Raw genomic sequence first — 26,977 nt, forward strand, 5'->3', positions numbered from 1 at the left:
TCCTTCTCTCCTCTTGTGGGTTCGGCCATGATGGTCAATTCAATGGCCTAGCACTCTCCTTTTGGATTTTCTTCTGTATTGCTTGGGAGGGTACTAGGAGGAATTTCAGTGATCCTTTTACTCAGCTAGCCCACTTGTGCTTCCAAATTTCTAATGGAGGACCTTGTTTCATTCATGAAACTCACAGTGGCCTTAGATAGATCAGAGACTAAGTTTGCTAATTTAGAGGTATTTTGTTCAGAGTTCTCTGTCTGTTGCTGAGTAGATGATGGAAAAGGTTTATTATTGTTAAACCTGTTTCTTCCACCATTATTAAAGCCTTGTTGAGGCTTTTGTTGATCCTTCCATGAGAAATTTGGATGATTTCTCCATGAAGAGTTATAGGTGTTTCCATAAGGTTCACCTAAGTAGTTTACCTCTGCTATTGCAGGGTTCTCAGGATCATAGGCTTCTTCTTCAGAAGGCGCCTCTTGAGTACTATTGGATGCAACTTGCATTCCATTCAGACTCTGAGAAATCATATTGACTTGTTGAGTCAATATTTTATTCTGAGCCAATATGGCATTCAGAGCATCAATTTCAAGAACTCCCTTCCTTTGAGGCGTCCCATTACTCACAGGATTCCTCTCAGAAGTGTACATGAACTGGTTATTAGCAACCATGTCAATGAGTTCCTGAGCTTCTGCAGGTGTTTTCTTTAGGTGAATGGATCTACCTGCAGAAGTATCCAATGACATTTTAGCTAATTCAGACAGACCATCATAGAATATATCCAGGATGGTCCATTCTGAAAGCATGTCAGAAGGACACTTTTTGGTCAGTTGCTTATATCTCTCCCAAGCTTCATAGAGGGATTCACCTTCTTTCTGTTTGAAGGTTTGAACATCCACTCTAAGCTTGCTAAGCTTTTGGGGAGGAAAGAACTTGGCTAAGAAAGCCGTGACCAGCTTATCCCAAGAGTTCAGGCTATCTTTAGGTTGAGAATCTAACCATAGTCTAGCTCTGTCTCTTACAGCAAATGGGAAAAGCATGAGCCTGTAGACTTCAGGATTTACTCCATTAGTCTTAACAGTATCACATATCTGCAAGAATTCAGTTAAGAACTGAAAAGGATCTTCAGATGGAAGTCCATGAAATTTGCAGTTTTGTTGCATCAGAGAAACTAGTTGAGGCTTAAGCTCAAAATTGTTTGCTCCAATGGTGGGAATGGAGATGCTTCTTCCATGTAAATTGGAATTAGGTGCGGTAAAATCACCAAGCATCTTCCTTGCATTATTATTATTTTCGGCTGCCATCTCCTCTTCTTGTTCGAAAATTTCTGAAAGGTGCTTGCTGGATTGTTGTAATTTAGCTTCTCTTAGTTTCCTTTTCAGAGTCCTTTCAGGTTCTGGATCTGCTTCAACAAGAATGTTCTTGTCCTTGCTCCTGCTCATATGAAAAAGAGGGAACAGAGAAATAATAATAATAGAGATCCTTTTTGCCCAAGCATAGAGGTTCCCTTATGTGAGTAGAAGAAAAGAAGAAGAGAAAATCTGAACTCAGAGAGAGAGGGTTCGGATTTTTGGTGAGTGAGGGAGAGATGTTAGTAGATGAATAAATAAATAGAAGGAGATGAGAGAGAAGGATTTTCGAAAATTATTTTTGAAGAAGGGTTAGTGATTTTCGAAAATAGTTTTTGAAAAAGGTTAGTAATTTTCGAAAATTAAAATAAAAAATTAAAATAATTAGTTAATTAAAAAGAAATTTTTTTGAAAAAGAGGGAAGATATTTTCGAAAATTAGAGAGAGAGAGAGTTAGTTAGGTAGTTTTGAAAAAGATAAGAAACAAACAAAAAGTCAATTAGTTAGTTGAAACAAATTTGAAAATCAATTTTGAAAAGATAAGAAGATAAGAAGTTAGAAAAGATATTTTAAAATCACAATTAATGACTTGATTCACAAGAAATCACAATATATGATTCTAAAACTTAAAGTTTGAATCTTTCTTAACAAGCAAGTAACAAACTTGAAATTTTTGAATCAAAACATTAATTGATGATGATATTTTCGAAAATTATGAGATAAAATTAAGAAAAAGATTTTTGAAAAATATTTTTATAATTTTCGAAAATAAATAAGAAAAATGAAAAAGATTTGATTTTTGAAAAAGATTTTGAAAAAGACAAGATTTTTAAATTGAAAATTTGATTTGACTCATAAAAACAACTAGATTTTAAAAATTTTTGAAAAAGTCAATCCAAATTTTCGAAATTTATGAGAGAAAAAGGGAAAGATATTTTTTTTGATTTTTTGAATTTTTATGATGAGAGAGAAAAATTAAAACATCATTTTCATATTTTTCTCTTTTCTTTTTGGATCAAAACAAGGAATGCATGCAAGAACACTATGAATGTCAAGATGAACACCAAGAACACTTTGAATGTCAAGATGAACATCACGACTTATTTTTGAAAATTTTTATATGCACAGAAAACATGCAAGACACCAAACTTAGAAATCTTTCATGTTCAGACACTATGAATGCAAAAATACACATGAAAAACAAGAAAAGACACAAAACAAGAAAACATCAAGATCAAACAAGAAAACTTACCAAGAACAACTTGAAGATCATGAAGAACACTATGAATGCATGAATTTTTCGAAAAAATGCATGATGAACATGCAATTGACACCAAACTTGAAAATTGACTCAAGACTCAAACAAGAAACACAAAAATATTTTTTATTTTTGATATATATATTTTTTTGATTTTCTAATTTTTTTGGATTTTTTTTTCGAAGATTATTGGAAAAGGAAAAATAAGGATTCCAAAATTTTTAATATGAATTCCAGGAATCTTGCCATGTTAGTCTAAAGCTTCAGTCCAGGAATTAGACATGGCTCACTAGCCAGCCAAGCTTTCAATAAAAGCTCCAGTCCAAAACACTAGACATGGCCAATGGCCAGCCAAGCTTCAGCAGGATTCAAATCAGGCATATAAGTTTTCTTCTAACAAGTGGAAGCCTCAGTCCAAGAGAATTTAGACATGGCTTAACAGCCAGCCAGGCTTCAACATACTTCATGAAACACCAGAATTCATTCTTAAAAATTCTGAAGGAAAATAAAATTTTGAAAATATTTAAAATTTTTTTTTTCGAAAATAAAGGAGAAATTTTTGAAAGATTTTTTAAAACTTTTTGAAAATAAAACAAAAAGAAAATAACCTAATCTGAGCAACAAGATGAACCATCAGTTGTCCAAACTCGAACAATCCCCGGCAATGGCGCCAAAAACTTGGTATGCGAAATCGTGATCACTCAGATGTAGGTTTGTAAAATTATTTGTTCGTTCTTTCCCTGGCAATGGCACCAAAAACGGATGCACAGAACCATGGTCCAAACATAACTTCACAACTTCGCATAACTAACCAGCAAGTGCACTGGGTCGTCCAAGTAATAAAACCTTACGTGAGTAAGGGTCGATCCCACAGAGATTGTCGGTATGAAGCAAGCTATGGTCACCTTGTAAATCTCAGTCAGGCGGATATCAAATAGTTATGGAGTTTTCGAATATTAATAATAAATAGAAAATAAGGATAGAAATACTTATGTAATTCATTGGTTAGAATTTCAGATAAGCGTATAGAGATGCATTCGTTCCTCTGAATCTCTGCTTTCCTGCTGTCTTCATCCAATCAGTCTTACTCCTTTCTATGGCTGGCTTTGTGTAAAGACATCACCTTTGTCACTCGCTACTTTTTATCCTCTCTGGAAAATGGTCCGATGCGCTGTCACTGCATGGCTAATTGTCTAGAGGCATCACCGTGATCAATGGCTGCGTCATATCCTCTCTGTGAAAATGGTCCGATGCGCTGTCACTACATGGCTAATCATCTGGAGGTTCTCGATCATACTGGAATAGGATTTACTATCCTTTTGCGTCTGTCATTACGCCCAGCACTCGCGAGTTTGAAGCTCGTCACAGTCATCCAATCCTTGAGTCCTACTCGGAATACCACAGACAAGGTTTAGACTTTCTGGACTCTCATGAATGCCGCCATCAATCTAGCTTATACCACGAAGATTCTGATTAAGAGATCCAAGAGATACTCATTCAATCTAAGGTGGAACGGAAGTGGTTGTCAGGCACGCGTTCGTGGGGAATGATGATGATTTTCACGTTCATCACATTCAGATTGAAGTACGAATGAATATCTTAGAAGCGGAATAAGTTGAATTGAATAGAAAAACAGTAGTACTTTGTATTAATCTTTGAGGAACAGCAGAGCTCCACACCTTAATCTATGGAGTGTAGAAACTCTACCGTTGAAAATACATAAGTGATGAAGGTTCAGGCATGGCCGAATGGCCAGCACCCAAACGTGATCTAGGATAGCATACAACTGATCAAAGATGTCTAATACAATAGTAAAAGGTCCTATGTATACTAAACTAGTTACTAGGGTTTACAGAAGTAAGTAATTGATGTATAAATCCACTTCCGGGGCCCACTTGGTGTGTGCTTGGGCTGAACTTGAATGTTACACATGCAGAGGTCATTCTTGGAGTTGAACGCCAATTTGTAACGTATTTCTGGCGTTCAACTCTGGCTTGTAACGTGTTTTTGGCGTTTAACTCCAGACTGCAGCGTAGAACTGGCGTTCAACGCCCTTTTACATCGTCTAAACTTGGCCAAAGTATGGACTATTATATATTGCTGGAAAGCCCTGGATGTCTACTTTCCAAAGCAGTTGGAAGCGCGCCATTTTGAGTTCTGTAGCTCTAGAAAATCCACTTTGAGTGCAGGGAGGTCAGAATCCAACAGCATCAGCAGTCCTTCTTCAACCTCTGAATCTGATTTTTGCTCAATTCCCTCAATTTCAGCCAGAAAATACCTGAAATCGCAGAAAAATACACAAAATCATAGTAAAGTCCAGAAATGTGAATTTAACATAAAAACCAATAAAAACATCCCTAAAAGTAACTAGATCCTACTAAAAATATACTAAAAACAATGCCAAAAAGCGTATAAATTATCCGCTCATCAGGCTGCATCATGAGGAGGAAGAGGGATGATCGTGATCGGAAAAGCCCCAATGACACCATCGGCCTGGTTCAAGATCTCCACATCAGGTTCGGTCTCAGGTCAAACAGTCTCAGTAGAAGAGGTTGAAAGTAAATCAGCCTTAAGGTTGGGCACAGAGACCTCATCCTCATCTGGAGCAAGTACGATCTTACCATCAACAACTATATTATCCATGCTAAAAGGACTCAGGTCGAGGTCGGGTACCATGACATGAACTTGATCCCTCAGATTCTCATACATCGCAGTCATCCCATTGACCACATGACTCTGCAACTTGGCGTAATCATCATAAACCGATTGAAGCTTCTCTTTCACTTCAAGGAGCTCGGCATATGTTCGGGTATAGCTCTCTTTGTACTTTTTCGCCATCTCATCCACCAAATTAGAAGCGGCCTCAGCCGCAGTAGCTCAAGACTTTTCTTTCTCCAGAGTGAGCTCCATCCCCACATTTTTTGCCTCCAGCTCAACCCTTAAACCCTCAACCCTCTCAAACTCGGTTTTGGCACTCCCTAGAAAGACGCTGGTGGCATTAATAGGAGCCTTCTTAAACTCCCTCGCCAAGACGGTGTTCAGGTTAGCCATCCGGACACAGTTATGGGCCATATACTGAAAGTGGTTGAGGATGGACATGTCGTCAGTAGAAACAAAACCATAAGGAACAATATGCTCCTCAGTCCAGGCCAGACCATCAAACTCTTTGTCATTAATATCAACAGCCCCAGATGTCTTCTGCTTCTTAGGAGCAGGCCCAGAGGAAGAAGGAGAGGAACCAGCACCAGAGCTCGCCATGGGCGGGTCAGTAGGAACCAAACGGACGTTAGGGGTCGGAATGACCTTTCTCAGACCCTAAGGACCCAAGTCCGGCTTCTTCGAAAGAAGCTGAGAGGTGCTCTTTCCAGCTGATTTCCTTTGAAGGTTCTAAGCGGCCACTGTCTTTTTAGTCTTGCGCAAAAACTTCATGGAGTTGAACCCAGAAGCCATCTCTACAAACAGAACCACCAAAACATCATCAAAAAATTACAACCAAGAAAAGATAGTAAAAAGCAAAAAGTCAGGTACTACTTAACTCAGACCGGAGAAGGGTGGGATCCCCTAAAAACCTATTCGTGTCCAAGTGAGGAGGTCGCCCCTAGTGCTCCTCCAACACACCCAAAAAAGCCTTCTTCACCTCATCTAGGCTCTCTAAGGGATACCAGACCACTACATGATTCTCTTGCCACCAAAGTGAAAAGGAGAGATCATTATTCTCATCTAAAAAGAAGGGATGGACTTCGTCTACAGCGCGGACCTTGAAGTAAAAATTTTTAAAATCGTGGAAGGAGTCATCAAAGATAGCAAAAACCTTTCTGCCTTAGTTAGCTCGAAAAGAGATCCAAGAAGCCTTCTTCTTGGTCGACCCAGGCTTTGTCAAAACAACCAGATATAAAAATAAACAGAGAGAATGTTGGATGCCTAGCTCCTGACACAAAAGCTAGAAAATTTTCATGAAGGCCCAAGCGTTGGGATGAAGCTGAGTAAGAGCAAGATTACAGTTCCAAAGAATCTCAGTCTCAAACTTGGTAAAAGGGATGGTAATACCTAACTTGGTAAAGAAACAGTCATAGGCACAGAAAAACGGACGCTCTGTCCGATCTAAAGAAGGAAAGCAGACCCCTTCCTCAGGATCGGGGACAACCAACTCATAGTTTTTTTCATCCTTCCTATTCTCACACACCCTATGAAACCTCCTAAATTTCTCACAGTATTCCCGATCCACTACCATCACACAGTACAAGACTACATAATCTATCCAATTAGCCAGACCAGGGGGGACCTTCGTAGACATCTCGGTAAGGTTCCTACAAGACATAAACGCTATACCTACAACAATAAGAAACAAAACCATCACCACCAGCAGCTCGGCTAAGAATAAAAAAATTGGTCAAGAAACAGACAAACAACACCCAGCCAGAGAAAGGGCACTCCAGCCCCGCAACATAGACATTGCGACACTGTAGCACCCTTCGGGGGGCAACACGCACACAGACAAAGTACAAACTAAAGTCACCAAAGCCCACAAGCCCCAAATAATCTGGCACAACCAAGTAAAAATCTAAACTTTTACACAAAAACGAAACATGCAATACCACCAGAGGTTCTCAAGAAAATGAAAAAAGGAGTTTGCATCACAACAGAAAACCAAATCATCACCAACGAAAGCGTAAAGTAGAAAAGAGGAAAAACCAACCTGGAAGAAGAGAAGAAGGCAGGAGGACATACGAGCAACCAGCAAGTCATGAACGATCCCCACCGAGAGATGAAAACTCCAAAAATCCAAGAAAGAAACAATCTTGGAGCATCGGGGCAATTAGAGGATGAGAAAAAGGAAGCTTATCTCACTGAGCAAATGAAACCGATGAAAGCAAAAGTAAAAACCGAAGGAATCCCTAGGATTTTAAACAAAATAGCAGGAGGGAAATTTGAAATGGCAAAAGAGGAATAAAGGCCCAATCAATAAGCCTTAAAAACGCTCGTAGATACCCAAGAAAACTATCGCGATCAGAAATAGCGCAGCATTTAAAGTAGACGCTTCGCATTTCGAGGAGATCAAAAGGCAATAAACCGGTCCGAGAAGAAAAAAATGCCCGACTTGCTCAGGGAGAATGCTTGAGCACAACCTCAAAGAAAGATCGAAGCTTAAGCAGGGGCACTGTTCATACTCTGACCCGAGCTGTAGGGGCAGGTCGGCAAAAGACAAAGGGGCCAACCTTGAGGAAGGCCCTTTCACCTTTGCCGACATCTTCTTAGGAGATCGGAGGACCATCAGGAGGCCCAATACCATAAGTTCACCACCTACTAGAAGGCGGTTACCAAAAGATATGATCTTACCAACAAAAGATACAAGATAAGATAAGGATCTTCCCCCAAGGAGGACCACCAAGCACCGCTATAAATACACTGGACCACCACCCAACCCCCCACGAGGAGCTCGGATAGGCGACACCTCAACATCAATAAATCGGAGACCAACACTTGGAGGAGACCCGGAACTCACGACCGGTCCGAAGTCAAGGTTTCAGGTAACCCACGGAATAGTTCGTGAATGAATGTGTATGTGTGTACATTCGATTGAAATTGGTTGTGTGCATGTGAATTTGGTGAAATTATGGACTATGATGATGATTAATATGAAAATTGGGCCAGAGACCGAAGTGAGGTAAATCCCAGTAAGTTTGGTTGAAGATGAGGTGTTGTGAAATTGAATTGATTGGTTTATTGTGTTAACATTCAAATTGATTTTAGAATGAAATTGATGGGAATCAGGTGTCATAAGCCTTGAATGAGTATAATAGTGTACTAGGGATGATGTTTAAGTATTGAGAATATTTAAAAAGTGGTTTGGATTGGTTTTGAAAAGGCATTAGTTTGAGAAATGAAAATAAATTGAATAATACAGGATTTTGATAAAAGTGATTTTTAACCAACTTCGACGGGCCATAACATAGCGCTTCAAGTTTGGAATTGAGAAAAATTTGTCTCAAATTAAATATAATTAAATTACCTTTAAAATGATATAAAGATGAGGTAAAATAGATTTTTATAGAGAAAGTTATGAGGGTTAGAAGTTTGGGGTTGAAAACTGAATTTCTGCAACATATCAGCTTTATGAAAAATCTGTATTCTCGTGTATGTAGAGGTGTCATGCAATGCGAGCAAATGCTTTTTCCAAGTACTCTCACGTATATGACTTTTAAAAATTTTGAACTCATGCGTACGCGGAGGTGTCATGTGACACAAGCAAAAGTTTCTGTCCAAGTGCTCTTGCGTACACACTCCAAGGCAAATATTTCACTGTTTGGCCTTCCTGACAAGCTTGTAAGCTATCATAAACCTTTTTTTAAGTATGTTAACCCAATTTTAAGCCCTGAACTAAGTATGAGGTTATATTGTGAGTTGAATTAATCTGTTCCCGGTTATATGCCTGGTTAGCCAGATGATGTTATAGCCGGGATGGTGGTTTATCTCGCTCGCGGTGAGGACAGTCCCGCTCACGAGTTATGAGACTAAGAAATTAATAAAAGACTAGGGTTAATAAACCAGAGTCTGATAAATTGATAACAAATTGGGGTTAATGAGCTTAGTAACGTATGAAACAACTAAAAGACATTAATGTTAACTAAGTTAAGTTGTCCTGAACAAAAATAGTGGTTAATCCCGCTTGTTCATAGTTATGGTGTGGTGTGAAGATGGGGGTGTTATCCCGCTCACGTGTTAATGAGTTTTGTCACGATAAGGACGGTTGATTAATCCTGCTTGTTCGTGGTTATTGATTTGGCACCTACACCCGGCAAGGACGGTGGTCTCATCTCACTTGTTCGTGGTTACGGTACGGATACGGGGATGCTTGTTTTATTCCGCCTGCGGTAAGGACAATGGTGTTATCCCTCTCACGAATTAACAGGATTGATATGATATTGAGCCCAATCTCGTGTGGGCGGTGATATGTAACGCTCACTTGAGATATAGTGCATAAAGCCCAGTGGGGATGAGGATACGTCACGTTCACTTGAGGTTAAAGAGTACACCTCTGTGGGGACGGCAATACCTAACGTCCACGTGAGACTGTGAGGACTGCTCGATGAGGATAGCGATACGTAACGCTCACTTGAGACCGGAAGAATAAATGATCTCCCATGAGGATGGCGATACATAACGCTCATGGAGGGGATGTTTTCAGAGATAAGGACGGCGATACATAACGCCTAACTCGAGGATGTTTTCGGGTGCGGGCAACCAATCGACATGTGAGCTCATGGCATGTTTAGGACTAGACATGCATCATGTGCATCAGTGTGATATTGTCTGAGTGTGATTATTGTATTTGGCTTGTTGTAAATGCTTTTGATTGTGCTTGAAATCTCATTATACGTGCTTGTCATTACTATTGAATAGATTATTGGATATTGAAGTTGCTGAATCTAAACTACTGTGATAACGAGAGAATTGAGGATTTGTATTGAGAGGAGTTGAGAACTCAAAATTACTGTATATGCAGAGACTAAATATTGAGATTGGATTTGATAATAATTTACTTAAAATAATTGAGATTAGGGGTATTGGTAGAGTAAATATCCATAGTCGTCCTTGAGATTCACGCAAATAACCAATGTAATCATTAAGATCCTGATTTTCACATTGTAGTCCTCCAGATAGAGCTCTAAGCACTCAAAGTGGTCCCTGGGTATATTTCTGGTGATGAGTCATCACCGAAGCACTGACGTGGACTCAGTTTGCCACGCTGGAGGGCTCTCAACGGCTAGCTGAGCTGGCGAATTTCTGATTTGTATCCAGATTGGTCCTTCCTATTCTATGTAACCTAAATCTCCAAATTCTCAGACACTTCATCTCTTCGTCTTCTTCATCTCTTCTTTTTCTTCTTTCATACACTTCTTCCTGTTCATACACTTCCATCTGGAGCTGCTACTTATGTCGATGATGGGTGGTGGTAGCACTGCAGGTGGAAGCTCTGTTCGTTCTCCATCTAGCTGCAACCGTACTAGAACGCAAACGAAGAGTAGAAGATCGGCCCCACCAGAATGGTGCGGCTGTGGCCGCAGGCCAGTTCTCAGATGGTCTGGCACAGATTCGAATCCGAACAAACTATTTTATAGCTGCCCCAATTATAATGTGGGTTTGAATAATTACTTGTGTTGTTATGATTCTCCTCCCCTAACAGTTCTTGTGTTGTTCCTCTCTGAACTTTGATCCTTTCTTGGTTATAGACAAGTGAGAAGAGATGGTGCAGGATTTTTGTGTGGGCAGATTTTGTGAATTAGGAGCAGGTTGAGAAGTCAGAATCGTGTGGTGATGAAGTGAAGATGAACTTTGATTGGAGGCGTCAAAGGTTGGAGGAGGATGTCCAGATGCAAAAAATTTATACCCAGTTGTTAGTGTTAGCTGTGTTTGTATTGATAGTGTTGTTGGTGATCCTGTATTGTAAATGATGAATGAGTTGGTGGTTTAGGGTTCCCTATTAGCAACAGAAGTAAAAAACTGCTTCTTGATGGAATGAAAAATGCTGTTAACTATGAAACTGTTGTTAAGATAAATTCTTCCATTGTTTATCAAAAAAATTGCTTGTTGATGGAATGAAAAATGCTGTTAACTATGAGACAGTTGTTAAGATAAATTCTACTGTTTATCAAAAAAATAAAAAAAACTGCTTCTTGAATGGTAAACCACAAAGCATACTATATTAAGATAAATTTCATTGTTTATCAAAAAACAACAAAAGATGAAGGTAAAAGGAAGCCTAGAAACCATTATGCTGCTATCTGTAGTTTAATCAAAAGCAAGGCATATCAAAAAAGGTATGTGGATCACAATTGACCATCTAGTCATTGTACGATGGAAAAGACTAATTACACAAAACAGAAACTCCTAAGTAGATATATCTAAAGTCTTCAGTTCTTCTTTCTTGGCAGCTTAAATCTTGGCGTTGGGATGAACTGCATCAAGTTGGCAAACTTTGAAGCTGTAGCTGAAGATGCACCCTGCAAGGGGTTAACTGTTGGTGCGGTTGGCAGCAGAGAGGATCGACTTCTTGGTGACAGCTTGGAAGGTCTTTTCGGTCTAGGATCCTATAGGAGAAAAACTTGGGCATTAAGTATGATTGATGCATGGAAATAATAAAAGCTTGAATATGTTAAATTTTAGTTACCTTTTGAGAATCCTCTTGCTCAGAAGCAATAGGCAGAGTTATTGATGATTCCATATTTGATGATATATTTTAGCTTGATTTGAAGGGATTTCATCACATAAACTCACACTTAGGCACCAAAATAGCATGCTTTTGTGTTTTATCCCTAATTTGGTCTTAAATGTGAAAACATGCATTTTTGTGCTTAGATTGAGCAATTTAATTCCACTTTTATTCCATTTGATGCCATGACATGTTTGTTGAGTGATTTCAGGTCAATTAAGCAAGAATGGATAGCCAAAAATGGAAGAAAGCATGTACAAGGGAGAGTACATGAAGAAAATAAGGAAAAGCACATACAGCAAACTATGTGTGTACACAAGTATGTGGGTGTGTGCACAAGAGGAAATTTATATGCGTGCGTGCGCACAACCCTCTATGCGTACACATAGGACCCTGCACGTGATTTCATTAATGAAACACGTGCTGCGCGATTTCTGAGGGTATTTGGCCCAATTTTGGAAGCGCCAATGCTGAATTGAAGTGATATATGAAGGGAGTATCAACACACATCAAGGCATGAGGTTCTCATTAGCTTATATTAGTTTTAAGAAGCTTCCATAAGAGTAGGAGTAGGAGTAGAGTAGAAAATGCTCTCCTAGGGTTTCATTTCCATCTCCATTGTAGCATTTTATAGCAAGCTTTGCTTTTGGATTTTTACTTCCTTTATTGTAAGTACTCTTAATTTCTTCTTTAATTACATTATCTTTACTTTTATGTTCTTAGTTCAAGTTACTTTGTTCATACTTGCAATTTTGAGTTTCTTTAATTTTTGATTGATGAATTTAATGTTTCATGCTTTCTTTATGTTTGTTGGATTGGTTATTGTTGATTTTGTGAATAGTTGGTTATAGTTTTCTATTTTCCTTTGCAAATTCCCATGTTTGGTTTTTATGCACACAAGGTGTTTGTGAAAATGCCAACTTTAGAATTTGAGTAGATTTTCACACCTTGGCTTAGGATTCGAGTTCCTAGGATACTAGAGTCATAATGTCCGACATTTAGTGGTAATTCTTGGGTAGTTAGTTGACTCTTATTTCCCTTGACGCTAGCTTTTTATCAACTAGTTTGGTAAGTTAGCTAGGACTTATGGATTAAGGTCAATTATGCTTGTTTGACTTACTTCTCGATATTAGGGGTTAACTAAGTGAGATTGACTCATTATAATTATCATAGTTGTGGTTATGGCGATGATAGGATTCCTTGGATACTCTTATTCCCAAGTCAAGGTTCTTTATTGCATTTATAGCATTTTCACTAGTTTTGATCTCATCTTCTCTTTAATTGCATTAATTACAATTTTGATCATCTCTTAGTTCTTTTATTGCTTAGTTCCTTTAATCGTTCATTTCTTGAATTCAAAACCCCTTTTTGCCTCAACAACCGAAAGCGTAGCACTTTCAATTTCATCCTAGGGAAGACGACCCGAGGTTGAAAGACTCTCGGTTTATATGTTTTGAATTGGAAAATCTAAACTTTGATGTTTGGGATTGAATTGCCGGTTTGGGCTATACTTGCAACGAACCGCTTATTTTTCTTTTGAGAAATTCCAAACCGGTGTAAATCCCATTCACCAAGTTTTTGGCACCGTTGCTAGGGACGCAATTGAGCGCTATCTTTTGGTTGTTGTAAATATGTCAATAGTGTAAATATCTTACTTTTTGGTTATTTGCTTATTTTTGTTGATATCTAGGTGTTTGTTTTTCTTGTTTGTTAAAGTCCATTGTCTTTATTTTCCATTTTCTCTATGAGCTATCACCCTTGTTGCTTGGAGATTGGTTGTAAGTGTTTTGTAGGGTATGATGAGTTCAAATTGGGATTGCATCAAGGAATGGGAGAAGCGATGGAGGAAGGAGCAATCTTCCCTATACTACAACAAGTCAAACCCTCCCCCAAGCCCTCCCCAATGTGAATATCAAACCCAAAGATTTGAAAGATACCCCCTACATAACCCCCAACCACCAAACCTTCAAGCACCATACCATCCACCTCCATGGAATCAAGAAGCCTATACACCTTGTCACCAACCATATGAACCATCACCCCCTTTTACACCACCTCAATACCCCCACCCACATGAACTACCACCCACATATATAACCTTTCTCCCAACTTTTGAATCTCCTTTTTCACCTTAATATGAAGTTTTTCAACACTTGTCCCAAGAAGAACAAGACCTTCAAGCATTCTTCCAAGAGCAAGAAGGGTTCCGAAGGAAGCATGGGGAATTCATGGCTACCATTGCCGAAGCGGTGAACCGCTTAACCTCAGTACACTCGAGCAATCAAGACATTCCCCTTGAGGGATGTGAAGGAGCAACGAAGAAGTATAGAGAGGAGGATAATATGGAGTCTCAAGGAAAAAGAGAAGAATTAGAGCTTGAAATGCAACAAGAGGAAGAAAGGAAAGTATGTGAACCGGAGGAAAGAAAGGGAGAATTGAGAGAGATTGATCAAGATGAGGATTCCATCCTTGGTGATTTTTTATCCTCCTTGGCCAATCCCCTTAATGATCCTAATGAGCCTCTTCCTATTGAGTTTGATATAGACATGGAGGTAGACTTCTCGGAACCTCCTTGTTATGATTTAAGTGATGGGGAAGAGGAGGAAGAAGTGGGTGAGGAAGCAACTGCAACCCAAGGACAAATTGGATGGGTGATAATATCCTCCATGAGCTTCATCGGTCCACATCAATATGTGCTCTTAGAAACGGATGATCAACTTAGGGTGCTTCTTGGAGTGTTAAACGGTGAAGGATTGCTGTTCATACCCTGGGTCGAGCTAGGCGAGCCGGGTTGGATGAAGACAAAAATGACCGACCTCTTATAAAGGTTGGTCGACACCGACCTCTTCCCAAAGAGTTCGGCCAAATTGCTATAAGGGCCCAAGTAGGCCCAAAGCAGAAGATCACCGCCCACCTAAAGGTGACTGGCCAAAGATAAGGGGACTCACCCACAAAAGATAAGATAAGATAACTAACTTATCTCAAGAGAGGTCACTCCACACTACTATAAATATATTGGAGCACTCAGGTATAACTCATACTCTGATTCTACACAAAAAACCTGCTCAAAGCCCATGCTAACTTAAGCATCGGAGTCTCTTGCAGGTACCACCACCCTCCGGTGATCAAGGATCAGCAACATCTCAAGGCTCAGCAAATCGAACACGACAGCTCCGGCCACAACAGCAGATCTCCTCCGAGATCGACCTTCAATTTCAGGTAACCCTCGGAACATTGGCGCCGTTGCCGGGGAACCTGGAAGTCATCCCATCATCATAGAGAACAAACTAGACAATGATCACAACTCTGGTTTGGAGGAAAGAATGCCGCATAAGAACACGGATACCATACCAAAAGATACACCTCAAAATAAGGAAGATAAACAACCCCCAAACACAGAAATCTTGGAAGTTATCCATGAGCAACAGCATCGCCTTAAACAGCTCGAACAAGAAGTCGACCGGCAGTAAGAGACCGAGCAAGACCTTCGTAGAGAAACAAGACGGCGTTGAGAGCTGGAGGACAAGCTCCTAAAGCTCGAAGTTGATCTCAAAACTAAGACCACTTGATCCAGCCACGAAGATAGCCCCCACAAGGACCAAGACCCGTTCACAAAGGAGATCATGAAAGCTAAAGTTCCGAAGGAGTTCAAAGCCCCCGACATGACCTTATATGACGGTACGTCTGATCCAAGCCATCATCTCAGCAATTTCAGAAGTCAGAAGTATCTTACAGATCCCTCAGATGCAATCCATTGTAAAGCTTTTCCGATCACTTTGACCAAGACGGCAATAAAGTGGTTCGATAGTTTGCCGCCAAGGTCGATAGCAAGCTTCGATGACCTCGCCAAGAAATTCCTAGCTAGATTCTCCATCTAGAAAGACAAAGCCAAGCATGCCCCAAGCCTGCTAGGGATTAAGCAAGGAGATCGGAAAAGCCTTCGCAACTATATGGAAAGATTCAACAAAGCATGTCTGGACATACAAAGTCTGCTGACAGAAGCAGCCATCATGGGTCTCATCAATGGCCTGTGAGAAGGACCCTTTAGCCAATCCATATCCAAAAAGCACCCAACATCTCTGAACGAGGTACAAGAGCGGGCAGAAAAGTACATTAATATGGAGGAGAACTCTCGATTAGGAGAAACCTCAAAATTCGGATTCTCCTACTCACCTCGGGACAAGGATAAAGAGTCCAGGAAAAAAGAAGACCAACCTACCGAAAACCTAGAAAATACCACAACTACACTCCCCTCAAGATATCCCTTGTGGACGTCTACAGAGAGATATGCAACACTGAGAAGATCCTGCCCCCTCGTCCAATTAAGCATAAAAGAGGAGGAAGTCGGACAGAGTATTATGAATACCACCGAGTCTACGGGCACCCTACCAACGAGTGCTACGACCTAAAGAATGTTATAGAAAAGCTAGCCCGAGAAGGAAGACTAAACAGGTTCTTGGCCAACAAAACAGATGAACCGAAGAAGAAAAGAAGGGATGAAGAGATCGAACGAGCTGAGCGTCCCCCTCATACCCCAAAGAGGCATGTTCACATGATAAATGGAGGATTCGCAGGAGGAGGGATCTCTAAGTCATCGCGTAAAAGACACCTTAAGGAGGTGTACCATGTTGGAGGAGGGGACAGGTTGGTCAACCTCTCCACTATTACCTTCACTCAAGAAGATGTCGCAGGCATTATCCCGGGGCATGATGACCCCGTGTTTGTTACCATAATACTTGCCAATGCCAACCTCCACCAAACATTAGTCGACCAAGGAAGCTCTGCGGATATACTATTCAAATTTTCCTTCGACAAGCTCAGCTTACAAGAAAAAGAACTCAGAGCATACCCAAATAGCCTATTCAGGCTAGGAGATGCCCCAATTCAGCCATTAGGGTACATCCCACTACACACAACTTTTGAGAAAGGAACTCGGTTTAGGACGTTAAGCATAGACTACATTGTAGTCAACGTGAGCTCAGCCTACAACGCTCTAATAGGTCGGACAACATTGAACCAGCTCGCCGCTGTGGTCTCCACTCCACACCTATGCATGAAGTTCCCAACTCCGGAAGGGATCGCTACCATAAAGAGAGACTAAAAACTCACGCGACGCTATTATAACAAAAGTCCGAACCTTAAAGGTGACCCAGAGGAAAGGAAACCAATACTATAGAACTCGGGGGAATTTGAGCTCGCGAAGAAATCCGCCCTCAGCCAGAAGGTGAAACCAAAGAAGTTCAAATTGGAGACACTCAAGACAAAACAACAAGTATAGGGGCAAATCTGAAAGAAGACCTAAAGGAACTGCTAATAAAGCTCCTAAAGGATAACTCCAACCTCTTTGCATGGAAAGCCTCCGACATGCCCGGTATTAATCCCGGACTAATGTGCCATAAGTTAGCCATATATCCAGGGTCTCGGCCAGTACAACAGAAACGTAGGAAACTCGGCCCAGAGAGGTCACAAGCTGTGGAGGAACAGGTAAAAGCCCTATTGGAGGTAGGATTCATAAGGGAGGTAAAATATCCATTGTGGCTAGCCAATGTAGTATTGGTCAAAAAGTCAAATGGAAAATGGCGGATGTGCACTGATTACACCGACCTCAACAAAGCCTTCCCAAAAGATCCTTACCCACTCCCGAATATAGACACACTAGTCGACGCTTCATCAGGATATAAGTACCTCTCCTTCATGGACGGTTACTCGGGATACAACCAAATCCCGATGTATCAACCCGACCAGGAGAAAACCTCATTCCTAACCCCAAGAGCAAACTACTGCTACGTAGTCATACCCTTCGAACTCAAGAACGCAGGGGCTACATATCAAAGATTGATGAACAAAGTGTTCGCCAATCACATCGAAAAGCTGATGGAGGTTTATGTAGACGACATGCTGGTAAAGACACAAAGCGAGGAAACGTTGTTGCACGACCTCACTGAAGTGTTCAACACCATAAGAAATCATGGGATGAGACTTAACCCCACAAAGTTCACCTTCGCAGTAGAAGCTGGCAAATTCTTGGGCCTCATGCTCACCCAAAGAGGAATCGATGCAAACCCAGATAAGTGCCAGGCCATACTTTGCATGAAAAGTCTGACCTGTGTCAAAGAGGTCCAGCAGCTCAATGGAAGACTAGCGGCTCTGTCTAGGTTTCTAGCTGGATCAACCTTAAGATCTCTCCCCTTACATGCAACATTAAGGAAGAGAAAGAGGTTTGAGTGGATCCCAGAATGCGAACAAGCCTTCCAAGATTTCAAGAAATTTCTGGGGCAACCTCCCTGGTGCACGAAATTGTGATCTTAGGTAATGGCTCTAAAGACTTGGTACTCTAATCTCAATTCATAATTCGTCACAACTTCGATACAACTAACCAGCAAGTGCACTGGGTCGTCCAAGTAATACCTTACGTGAGTAAGGGTCGAATCCCACGGAGATTGTTGGTATGAAGCAAGCTATGGTCACCTTGTAAATCTCAGTCAGGCGGATATAAAACAGTAATGGGGTTTTCGAAAATAAATAATAGAATAGGGATAGAGGTACTTATGTAAATCATTGGTGGGAATTTCAGGTAAGCGTATGGAGATGCATTTCGTTCCTCTGAACCTCTACTTTCCTGCTGCCTTCATCCAATCAGTCTCACTCCTTTCCATGGCTGGCTTTATGTAAGGATGTCACCGGTGCCAATGGCTACTTTCGATCTCTCTCGGGAAAATGGTCCAAATGGTCTGTCACAGTACGGCTAATCGTCTGGAGGCATCACCCTTGTCGTTGGTTGCATCCTATTCCTCTTTGTGAAAATGGTCCGATGCACTGTCACTGCATGGCTAATCATCTTAAGGTTCTCGATCATACTGGAATAGGATTTACTATCCTTTTGCGTCTGTCACTACGCCCAGCACTCGCGAGTTTGAAGTTCGTCACAGTCATTCAATCCCAGAGTCCTACACGGAATACCACAGACAAGGTTTAGACTTTCCGGACTCTCATGAATGCCGCCATCAATCTAGCTTATACCACTAAGACTCTAATAACTCGGACTCGGTCCCCTGTATTAGATATCCAAGAGATATCCATTCAATCTAAGGTAGAACGGAGGTGGTTGTCAGGCACGCGTTCATAGGGAATGATGATGATTGTCACGTTCATCACATTCAGGTTGAAGTGCGAATGAATATCTTAGAAGCGGAATAAGTTGAATTGAATAGAAAACGGTAGTACTTTGCATTAATCTTTGAGGAACAGCAGAGCTCCACACCTTAATCTATGGAGTGCAGAAACTCTACCGTTGAAAGTACATAGGTGAAGAAGGTTCAGGCATGACCGAGAGGCCAGCCCTCAAACGTGATCTAAGATAGCATACAACTGATCAAAGATATCTAATACAATAGTGAAAAGTCCTATTTATAATAAACTAGCTACTAGGGTTTACAGAAGTAAGTAATTGATGCATAAATCCACTTCCGGGGCCCACTTGGTGTGTGCTTGGGCTGAGCTTTAACTTTCCACGTGCAGAGGCTATTTGTGGAGTTCAACGCCAGGTTTTGATCCATTTCTGGCGTTCAACTCTGGTTTTTGATCCATTTCTGGCGCTGAACTCCAGAATTGGGCAGAGAGCTGGCATTGAACGCCATTTTGCGTCGTCTAAACTCGGGCAAAGTATGGACTATTATATATTGCTGGAAAGCCCTGAATGTCTACTTTCCAACGCAATTGGAAGCGCGCCATTTTGAGTTTTGTAGCTCCAGAAAATCCACTTTGAATGTAGGGAGGTCAGAATCCAACAGCATCAGCAGTCCTTCTTCAACCCCTGAATCTGATTTTTGCTCAAGTCCCTCAATTTCAGCCAGAAAATACCTAAAATCACAGAAAAACACACAAACTCATAGTAAAGTCCAGAAATGTGAATTTAACATAAAAACTAATGAAAATATCCCTAAAAGTAACTAGATCCTACTAAAAACATACTAAAAACAATGCCAAAAAGCGTATAAATTATCCGCTCATCACAACACCAAACTTAAATTGTTGCTTGTCCCCAAGCAACTAAAAATCAAATAGGATAAAAAGAAGAGAATATACTATAAATTCCAAACTATCAATGAAACATAGCTCCAATCAGATGAGCGGGACTTGTAGCTTTTTGCCTCTTGAATAGTTTTGGCATCTCACTTAATCCATTGAAGTTCAGAATGATTGGCTTCTATAGGAACTCAGAGTTCAGATAGTGTTATTGATTCTCCTAGTTCAGTATGATGATTCTTGAACACAGCTTCTTCATGAATCTTGGCCGTGGCCCTAAGCACTTTGTTTTCCAGTATTACCACCGGATACATAAATGCCACAGACACATAATTGGGTGAACCTTTTCAGATTGTGACTCAGCTTTGCTAAAGTCCCCAATTAGAGGTGTCCAGGGTTCTTAAGCACACTCTGTTTTTGCTTTGGACCTTGACTTTAACCGCTCAGTCTCAAGTTTTCACTTGACACCTACACGCCACAAGCACATGGTTAGGGACAGCTTGGTTTAGCCGCTTAGACCAGGATTTTATTCCTTTAGGCCCTCCTATCCACTGATGCTCAAAGCCTTGGGATCCTTTTTATTTGTCCTTGCCTTTTGGTTTTAAGGGTTATTGGCTTTTTGCTCTTGCCTCTTGATTTTAAGAGCTTTTGGCTTTTTCTGCTTGCTTTTTCTTTATTTTTTTTTTTGCCTATTTTTTTCTCTTTTTTTTTTCTGCATGCTTTGTTCTTTGCTGCTTTTTCTTGCTTCAAGAATCATTTTTATGATTTTTCAGATTATCAAATAGCATGTCTCCTTGTCATCATTCTTTCAAGAGCCAACATATTTAACATTCTTAAACAACAACTTCAAAAGACATATGCACTGTTCAAGCATTCATTCAGAAAATAAGAAGCATTGTCACCACATCAATATAATTAAGCTAAGTTCAAGGATAAATTCAAAACTCATGTACTTCTTGTTCTTTTGAATTAAAACATTTTTCATTTAAGAGAGGTGATGGATTCATAGGACATTCATAACTTTAAGGCATAGTTAGTAACTACTAATGATCATGTAATGAAGACACAAACACAGATAAGCACTTAACATAGAAAACAAAAAACAGAAGAAATAAGAACAAGGAATGAATCCACCTTAGTGATGGTGGCGTTTCCTTCTTGAGGAACCAATGATGTCCTTGAGCTCTTCTATGTCTCTTCCTTGTCTTTGTTGCTCCTCCCTCATTGCTTTTTGATCTTCTCTAATTTCATGAAGGATGATGGAGTGCTCTTGATGTTCCACCCTTAATTGTCCCATGTTGGAACTTAATTCTCCTAGGGAGGTGTTGATTTGCTCCCAATAGTTTTGTGGAGGAAAATGCATTTGAGGCATCTCCGGGATCTCATGGTGATGAGCCTCTTCATGTGCCTGTTGAGATCCATGAATGTGCTCTCTTGTTTGCTTCATCTTTTTCTTAGTGATGGGCTTGTGAGATGAATCTTTCCATCTCCCATGGCTCAGAGGTGGAAGCAATTGTCTTTTCTTTCCACTTTCTTAAGTTTTTTCTGGCCTTAGGTGCCATTAATGATTATGGAAAAACAAAAAGCTATGCTTTTACCACACCAAACTTAGAATGTTGCTCGCCCTCGAGCAAAAGAAGAAAGAATAGAAGAAGAAGAAGAAGAAGATATGGAGGAGATGGATGGATGTGTGTATGGACGTGAGTGGTGAATGGAAAACAGAAGGGATGACCATGAATGGAGAGAGAAAGGGTGAGGTGGGTGGAGATCCTATGGGATTCACAGATCCTGAGATGATCTTGTGGTATCCACAAATCTTGAGGTGATCCTGTGGTGTCCACAGATACGGAGGTGTCAAGGATTTACATCCCTGTACCCATTAGGCATGTAAAATTCCCTTGCACACAACTCTGGGCGTTCAGCGCCAGGTTGGTGCCCATTTTGGGCGTTCAACGCCCATTTGTTGGCCATTTCTGGCGTTGAACGCCAGAACCATGCTTGTTCTGGGCGTTCAGCGCCAGCTCTTCTCCAGGGTGCCATTCTGGTGTTCAGCGCCCAGATGATGCCCATTTTGGGCGTTCAGCGCCCAGACACTGCCCATTTTGGGCGTTCAGCGCCAGAACTATGCTCTGTTCTGGCGTTGAACGCCAGACAGGTGCTTCCTCCAGGGTGTGATTTTTCTTCTGCTATTTTTGATTCTGTTTTTAATTTTTCTATTTTTTTCGTGACTCCACATGATCATGAACCTAAGAAAACATGAAAAACAAAAACAAAATTAGATAAATAAACATTGGGTTGCCTCCTAACAAGCACTTCTTTAATGTCAATAGCTTGACAGTGGGCTCTCATGGAGCCTCACAGATGTGCAGAGCTTTGTTGAGACCTCCCAACACCAAACTTAGAGTTTGGATATGGGGGTTTGACACCAAACTTAGAGTTTGACTGTGGGGGCTTTGGTTGACTCTGCTTTGAGAGAAGCTTTTTCTGCTTCCTCTCCATAGATGCAGAGAGAGATCCTTGAGTTGTAAACACAAGGTTGTCCTCATTTATTTGAAGGATCAATTCTCCTCTGTCCACATCAATCACAGCTCTTGCTGTGGCCAGGAAAGGTCTTCCTAGGATGATGGATTCATCCTCTTCCTTTCCAGTATCCAGGACTATGAAATCAGCAGGGATGTAAAGGCCTTCAACCTTTACTAACACGTTCTCTACTTGTCCATATGCCTGTTTTCTTGAATTGTCTGCCATCTCTAATGAGATTTTAGCAGCTTGCACCCCATAGATTCCTAGTTTCTCTATTACAGAGAGGGGCATGAGGTTTATCCCTGAACCAAGGTCACACAGAGACTTTTCAAAGATCATGTTGTCTATGGTACAAGATAGTAAGAACTTTCCAGGATCCTGTTTCTTCTGAGGCAATGTCAGTTGATCCAGATCACTTAGTTCATTGGTGAACAAGGGAGGTTCATCTTCCCAAGTCTCATTACCAAATAATTTGGCATTCAGCTTAATGATTGCACCAAGAAACTTGGCAGCTTGCTCTTCAGTAACATCCTCATTCTCTTCAGAAGAGGAATACTCATCAGAGCTCATGAATGGCATAAGAAGGTTCAATGGAATCTCTATGGTCTCTAGATGAGCCTCAGAGTCCTTTGGTTCCTCAGAGGGAAGCTCCTTATTGATCACTGGACGTCCCAGGAGGTCTTCCTCCTTGGGATTCACGTCCTCCTCCCCCTCTTTGGGTTCGGCCATTTTGGTTATGTCAATAGCCTTGCACTCTCCTTTTGGATTCTCTTCTGTATTGCTTGGGAGAGTACTAGGAGGGATTTCAGTGATCCTTTTACTCAGCTGGCCCACTTGTGCTTCCAAATTTTGAATGGAAGACCTTGTTTCATTCATGAAACTCACAGTGGCCTTAGATAGATCAGAGACTAAATTTGCTAAGCTAGATGGATTCTGCTCAGAATTCTCTGTCTGTTGTTGAGTGGATGATGGAAAAGGCTTGCTATTGCTAAACTTGTTTCTTCCACCATTGTTAAAGCCCTATTGAGGCTTTTGATCCTTCCATGAGAGATTTGGGTGATTTCTCTATGATGGATTATAGGTGTTTCCATATGGTTCACCCATGCAATTTATCTCTGCTATTGCAGGGTTCTCAGGATCATAGGCTTCTTCTTCATAAGAAGCCTCTTGAGTACTGTTGGATGCAGCTTGCATTCCATTCAGACTCTGAAAAATCATATTGACTTGCTGAGTCAATATTTTATTCTGAGCCAATATGGCATTCAGAGTATCAATTTCAAGAACTCCCTTCTTCATAGGCGTCCCATTACTCACAGGATTCCTCTCAGAAGTGTACATGAACCGGTTATTAGCAACCATGTTAATGAGTTCTTGAGCTTCTGCAGGCGTTTTCTTTAGGTGAATGGATCCACCTGCAGAAGTATCCAATGACATCTTTGATACTCAGATAAACCATCATAGAATATATCCAGGATGGTCCATTCTGAAAGCATGTCAGAAGGACACTTTTTGGTCAGCTGCTTGTATCTTTCCCAAGCTTCATAGAGGGATTCACCTTCTTTCTGTCTGAAGGTTTGAACATCAGCTCTAAGCTTGCTCAGCTTTTGAGGAGGAAAGAACTTGGCTAAGAAAGCCGTGACCAGCTTATCCCAAGAGTTCAGGCTATCTTTGGGTTGAGAGTCCAACCATATTCTAGCTCTGTCTCTTACAACAAAAGGGAAAAGCATGAGCCTGTAGACTTCAGGATCTACTCCATTAGTCTTAATAGTATCACAAATCTGCAAGAATTCAGTTAAGAACTGAAAAGGATCTTCAGATGGAAGTCCATGAAACTTGCAGTTCTGCTGCATCAGAGAAACTAGCTGAGGTTTCAGCTCAAAATTGTTTGCTCCAATGGCAGGAATGGAGATGCTTCTTCCATGTAAATTGGAATTTGGTGCAGTAAAGTCACCAAGCATTCTCCTTGCATTGTTGTTGGGTTCGGCTGCCATCTCCTTTACTTGTTCGAAATTTTCAATAAGGTTGTCTCTAGATTGTTGTAATTTAGCTTCTCTTAGTTTCCTCTTCAGAGTCCTTTCAGGTTCTGGATCAGCTTCAACAAGAATGCCTTTTTCTTTGTCCCTGCTCATAAGAAAGAGAAGAGAAAGAGAAAAGAAGAGGAATCCTCTATGTCACAGTAAAGAGGTTCCTTATTGTTAGTAGAAGAAGAAAAGAAGAAAAAATTCGAACACAGATAGAAGAGGGGGTTCGAATTTGGTGAGTGATGTGAGGAAGAGATGTTAGTAAATGAATAAATAAATAGAATAAGATGGGAGAGGGAGAATTTTCGAAAATAATTTTTGAAAAAGAGTTAGTGATTTTCGAAAATGGTTTTTGAAAAATGTTAGTAATTTTCGAAAATTTTTAAAAATCAAAGATTAAAGAAATTTTGAAAAAGAGGGAAGATATTTTCGAAAATGAGAGAGAGAGAGTTAGTTAGGTGGTTTTGAAAAAGATGAGAAACAAACAAAAAGTTAGTTAGTTAGTTGAAACAAATTTTGAAAATCAATTTTGAAAAGATAAGAAGATAAGAAGTTAGAAAAGATATTTTGAAATCAAATTTTTGACAAAGGTAAGATAAGAAGATATTTTTGAAAAGATATGATAGAAATTAGTTTTGAAAAAGATTTGATTTTTAAAATCACAATTAATGACTTGATTCACAAGAAATCACAAGATATGATTCTAGAACTTAAAGTTTGAATCTTTCTTAACAAGCAAGTAACAAACTTGAAATTTTTTGAATCAAAACATTAATTGATGATGTTATTTTCAAAAAGTATGTGATAAAGATAAGAAAAAGATTTTTGAAAAATATTCTTATAATTTTCAAAAATAACTAAGAAAAATAAAAAAGATTTGATTTTTGAAAAATATTTTGAAAAAGATAGGATTTTCAAATTGAAAATTTGATTTGACTCATAAGAAACAACTTGATTTTAAAAATTTTTGAAAAAGTCAACTCAAATTTTTGAATTTGATGAGAGAAAAAAAGGAAAGATATTTTTTTGATTTTTGAATTTTTATAATGAGAGAGGAAAACATGAAAAAGATGCAATGCATGGAAATTTTTAGATCAAAACAATGAATGCATGCAAGAATGCTATGAATGTCAAGATGAACACCAAGAACACTTTGAATGTCAAGATGAACACCAAGAACATATTTTTGAAAAAATTTTTAATACAAAGAAAACATGCAAGACACCAAACTTAGAAATCTTTAATGCTTAGGCACTAAGAATTCAAGAATGCATATGAAAAACACCATACAACACAAAACAAAAAATCATCAAGATCAAACAAGAAGACTTACCAAGAACAACTTGAAGATCATGAAGAACACTATGAATGCATGAAATTTTCGAAAAATGCAAGATGAGTATGCAATTGACACCAAACTTATAACATGACTCAAGACTCAAACAAGAACACAAAAAATATTTTGATTTTTATGATTTTATGATTTTTTTTGTATTTTCTTTTAAATTTTTTTTTTCGAAAATCATTTTGAAAAAAGAAAAATAAGGATTCCAAAATTTTTAATATGAATTCCAGGAATCTTATGCTCTCTAGTCTAAAGCTCCAATCAAAGGGTCAGGCATGGCTTAATAGCCAGCCAAGCTTTAGTATGTAATTCAGACATGACACGCCTAACATGCCCTACAGTCGTGGCTTTACAGCCAGCCAGGCCTCAGCATGCTTCATGAAACACTAGAATTCATTCTTAAAAATTCTGAAGAAAAATATATTTTTGAAAACATTTTTTTTTTCGAAAACAGGTGAGAAGATTTTGAAATATTTTTGAAAATTTTTTTGAAAATAAAACAAAAATAAAATTACCTAATCTGAGCAACAAGATGAACCGTCAGTTGTCCAAACTCAAACAATCCCCGGCAACGGCGCCAAAAACTTGGTGCACGAAATTGTGATCTTAGGTAATGGCTCCAAAGACTTGGTGCTCTAATCTCAATTCATAATTCGTCACAACTTCAATACAACTAACCAGCAAGTGCACTGGGTCGTCCAAGTAATACCTTACGTGAGTAAGGGTTGAATCCCACGGAGATTGTTGGTATGAAGCAAGCTATGGTCACCTTGTAAATCTCAGTCAGGCGGATATAAAACAGTAATGGGGTTTTCGAAAATAAATAATAGAATAGGGATAGAGGTACTTATGTAAATCATTGGTGGGAATTTCAGATAAGCGTATGGAGATGCTTTTCGTTCCTTTGAACCTCTACTTTCCTGCTGCCTTCATCCAATCAGTCTCACTCCTTCCCATGGCTGGCTTTATGTAAAGATGTCACCGGTGCCAATGGCTACTTTCGATCTCTCTCGGGAAAATGGTCCAAATGGTCTGTCACAGCACGGCTAATCGTCTGGAGGCATCACCCTTGTCGTTGGTTGCATCCTATTCCTCTTTGTGAAAATGGTCCGATGCGCTGTCACTGCATGGCTAATCATCTTGAGGTTCTCGATCATACTGGAATAGGATTTACTATCCTTTTGCGTCTATCACTACGCCCAGCACTCGCGAGTTTAAAGTTCGTCACAGTCATTCAATCCCAGAGTCCTACTC

The 26,977-nt window shown here is 39.9% G+C and overlaps 2 non-coding genes across 2 annotated transcripts; both read left to right on the forward strand.

Moving 5' to 3' along the window:
* The first annotated feature begins 791 nt into the window (after positions 1–791).
* Positions 792–899, forward strand: LOC148546593 (small nucleolar RNA R71). The gene has a single exon (XR_015900588.1). It is a non-coding gene; the product is annotated as a small nucleolar RNA R71 (small nucleolar RNA).
* A 22,945-nt stretch (positions 900–23,844) lies between these two features.
* LOC148546594 (small nucleolar RNA R71) lies at positions 23,845–23,952 on the forward strand. Its single transcript, XR_015900998.1, has one exon. It is a non-coding gene; the product is annotated as a small nucleolar RNA R71 (small nucleolar RNA).
* The last annotated feature ends 3,025 nt before the right edge of the window (positions 23,953–26,977 follow it).

The sequence above is a fragment of the Arachis ipaensis genome, chromosome B9, assembly GCF_059453495.1.
Source record: "Arachis ipaensis isolate K30076 ecotype BB chromosome B9, ASM5945349v1, whole genome shotgun sequence".
Lineage (NCBI taxonomy): Eukaryota > Viridiplantae > Streptophyta > Magnoliopsida > Fabales > Fabaceae > Arachis > Arachis ipaensis.